Source organism: Cololabis saira, chromosome 3, assembly GCF_033807715.1.
Source record: "Cololabis saira isolate AMF1-May2022 chromosome 3, fColSai1.1, whole genome shotgun sequence".
NCBI classification, from domain to species: Eukaryota; Metazoa; Chordata; class Actinopteri; order Beloniformes; family Belonidae; genus Cololabis; species Cololabis saira.
In genome coordinates, this window is record NC_084589.1 from 31,452,810 (window position 1) to 31,456,899 (window position 4,090).

Sequence of the window (4,090 nt, forward strand, 5' to 3'; positions counted from 1 at the left end):
GACTTATGGTTCCGCGTTAAATCGACGCAGAGTCTACGCCGTAGGGGACGGCGTAGCCTGGCGTAGGTTACGCGTCAACGCGTAACGTACGGTGTGCGTCGCCGCGTACCTTGCGGCGTAGGTCTGCGTTGGTGTAACGCGGAACCATAAATCAGCCTTTATAGCCGATGGATAGTTTGACAGGTTTGGTGTGGACGTCAGTGACGTGGTGAACTTAAAAAAAAAAAACCTTGAAAATGTGATGATGCCTGCGCAAATATAGGTAGGCTCTAACTAAAATATTTAAAAAAAATACTCGCTTATGAAATTATTATTTTTTTTCTTTTTTTTTTTGGAACAGTCTGCATCCACTTTTGGGGCTTGTTACAGCCACCTACTGGAGGAAGGCTGTGTGTGCCTCCTGCATGGCAAGGATTCTAATTAAAAATAAAAAATGTACTTTTAAATTAAATTAAAACTACAGTACTTTTATGAAGTAGTCTGCTGAAAACTTCTATGATAAAAAACTGTAAGCTTTTCATCATCCAAACTCTTGCATCTGGGCTGTATATGGTGAGATAAGGCGTATAAAGTGTGTACAATGTGAGTAAAACCAGAATTAAATAATGCGCCAATTAGTCAAATCTTATGTTAGATTATAAAGAAAACATATCCGTTTTGAATTTTAGTTCAAGTAGATTCTGAATTGGTACCGCTAATTTAAAAACAAATATAAGCATCAAAATCATAAGTACAAATCACTGCATGAGCACAGGAACATTTTCAAAAACTAGGCCATTTTTATTGAATGTATTCCTTTGGTTCAACAGTAATAAGTGAAAACATTAAAACCCCACCATACGGAGTGAAAGGCATATTTGAACTATACTTAACACCGTCCATTTCTGTGGATTTAAGCTTAATTATGAACAAAGTGAAAACGTTTTCATAAGATTTTAAAAATTAAAAAACATTTTTCTTTTGGAAATCAGGGACATTGTCATTTGGACTTAAAACTAGAAAGACCACAGAGCATAGTTAGCATCAGCCTGATTCCCTGGTAGATCAGGATGCACTAAATGTACATGATTGGCTTCACTTGTACATCTCTGATGGTACTAATAATGCTGATTAATTTTTAGAGATTTTAATTGTTTTTAAACATTATATAAGGTAAATAAAGTGGGAAAAAAACACAGTGACTGGTATTCAAATGTTTAGACAGCGTTTCTAAATGAAGAGGTTGTGGTGGAACATTTCAGAGTGCTATTATATTATTTCAGTCTTACTCAGATATTACAGTCACCTTGTGGTTAAAATGTGTTTATAGAAAGGCAGTAGATACTTTTTTCCCCAACAGAGGTGATGCAACGCAAGAATAAACGTGTCAGAGAAGCACAAAACATCTACAGAAACCCACCACATACTCAAGTTGATAAACTGACTCTACTTTTATTGACAACGTGTCAGACTTTGGCAGATCTATACAACTGTGCAAGGGCTATTTACGAGAACCAAAGTAAAATCAGTAAATCTTTACTTTCTTTTTTTTTTTCTTTTCAACAAATCAGGACACTGAATGAAATCTGTGGACACAAGCTTTGCTTCTTATAAATTCTGATGAAATTTTCATTAACCATTAATAATTTACAAGGTTAACATTTCGATAAATGTCTCATTGAAGCAAACACTTAAAGCATGAACAAGTGAAAGCGTAATGCAGGTTCACTTCTGAGCAGTTTAAAGCTGCAAAATAACTAGCTTTCAAATAAGACAAATGGTAAATCACAGAAAATAGCACATTTGAGCCGCTGGACTATAACTGGATTAAGATAAGATAAGAAAACCTTTCTTTGTCCCACAATAGGGAAATTACAGTTTGCGCGAACATACAGAAAGGGCAGAATAAGAGATAAGAGCAGGGAGTAGCTTATAAAAGATTATTAAATAAATTAGCATTATGTAAAGACCATATAACGTATTTATAAAACCAACATATTTAATTACATATTTTAAACTGATACAATGTGAAACAAAATCTTTGCTTTTTTCATAAAGGATGTTTTTGACATCAGATAAAGAAACAAATGTAATGTAAGTGCATTTTATGATGTACGGAATTCTTTGGACAGAAGCTGCTTCAACGTTTCCCCTCACAACTTTGTGGACGAAAAGTCTCCTCACCGTATCTCATGAAAAACAAGGATATGGGATGGCTTTCAAGATCACCAACAGTTCCCTTTCCTGGCCAGCTTGAGCTTGAGTTGAGCATGTTCTCTACGTTTTCACTTCGCTGTACACACAATCGTTGTAATTCATGTGGTTGAATCCTGCTTTATCAGAAGCCTTGAAAATAATTGATGAATAAACCACGGCGAACTCCTCCTCCTCCTGTATGAAGTAATAAAGAGGGGGAAAAATAATTACCTGAACAAAACAACAGGATTTCTGCTCTGCAGTTAGTACACTTACCTTGTCAACAAAAGCACAGCCAGAGAAGCGAAAAGGAAACGCTGAGAAGAAATAGAAATAGGATCAGAATCAGTTACTCAAAAAAATGATGAAATAAAGAGCGGCAATGCTTACCTGCTCGTAATCTTGATCTCAAACTAAAAATTAATAGTGCTATCAAAATGAAACATGTGAGGGACACTGATACCCCACAAATAACTTTATTTAGATTTGCAGGCTCTGTAGATACACCTGTTCAATTCAAAAACACAAACATATATTATTATTCCTTTTATTGAGGCCAGATTTGTTGAAGACAAATGTACAGCAAATACCCACCTGTTGTGTTCAAGGTAGATAGTAGCACATTACTTCCGATAACTGTAGTATTTTCATCCATTATCTGACTTGTGTTCTGAGTTAAGGACCCAGATGGATTTCCAGTCCTTGGTTCTGTTTCCCCAGCTGTCACCAGATTTGAAGTGCTTTGTGGATTATTGCAATAACATCACAGAAAAAAACACTTATAATCTGTATACTGCCTTCCAAAACCTAAAGAGTCTAAGTAGTCACACGGTTCATTTCGATAGAAGAATTTAAATGTTTCTTACCTGTTATGACGTTTAAGTTGATAGTACGCAGTTTCTGACTTGGACTTCCACAGCGACTTGCCCAGCAGGTATAAATCCCATCATGTGAACTTTTGACATTTACAATATGTATCATGTTGTTGCGAGTCTCATTGATCATTTCTGGGGTCTGCGCTTTTTCCCCGAGAGCAGCTGCTTCAAAGCTTGCTTCAAAAGTCCATTTTATTAGATAAGATGATTCATCTGAACATGCGTTAGTGAAGCTGCTGCCTGCAGTGATGTTAAATGTCTCCTGAGTTTCCATCAGAATCACTGAAATAGAAGATAATGTTTAGATAATTTGCATTTTTAAAACAGATTTAGAAAATTATATTTGAATAGCAGAAAGACTGTAAATGTCTTGCTGAGATTTGTGACTATCAGAACAATCAGTACCTTTCTTCACTCTCTGCTGTTCACTGTTGCAGTTTTCTTTATAACAAGTTTCACACCGATACGTGCCCTCATCTTCCTCAGTAAAATGATTGATAACCAAGGACTGATTACCTAAAATAACTTCTTTGTTATGCAAAGGACCGTAGTGTTTAACTCCACTCCTGTCTTGAAAAAATAATCTGATTTCTCTATGTTGTTCATTTTTCTTGAAAAACCATCTGAAAGAGTTTGACTTAGTGCTGTAACGTTGACATGGTATCACAGCTCGACATCCCAGCCAGAAATCAAGGCGACGTGGGGCTCCTAAAACAACAATTCCTTGTTATTCACAAACTTTAAAGCTTTGAAAATCTAAAATATAAGCAGTAGGTTCACAACCCTTCATTTAAAATACAAGAATCTATTAATAGTTTGCTCAGTTACTTACCATTTCCGAAAGAAATGTATGTGTTCCATGAGATCAGCAAGAAAACAAAACTGAAACCTTTTAGGGTCGTGGGCAAGGGACTCATCTCTTTGTGGAAAAAAAGACAATGCTTAATAAGAGACCACCAATTCTGTGGTGGTACTATAAATGCTCATCAAAACAGAATTCAGAGACCTGACCTCGCTTCATAAGGTTTTACATTGAGTCA

At 35.9% G+C, this 4,090-nt stretch overlaps 1 long non-coding RNA gene across 2 annotated transcripts; it reads right to left on the reverse strand.

The window, feature by feature from the left end:
* Positions 1 to 1,317: 1,317 nt before the first annotated feature.
* On the reverse strand, positions 1,318 to 4,090 carry LOC133441080 (uncharacterized). Of its 2 annotated transcripts, XR_009782390.1 has the most exons (6): positions 3,883 to 4,090; positions 3,456 to 3,758; positions 3,042 to 3,332; positions 2,770 to 2,915; positions 2,452 to 2,682; positions 1,318 to 2,370 (listed from the first exon to the last, which is right to left on the reverse strand). It is a non-coding gene; the product is annotated as an uncharacterized LOC133441080 (long non-coding RNA). The 2 variants fall into 2 exon arrangements; XR_009782389.1 differs by having other exon boundaries at positions 2,452 to 2,915.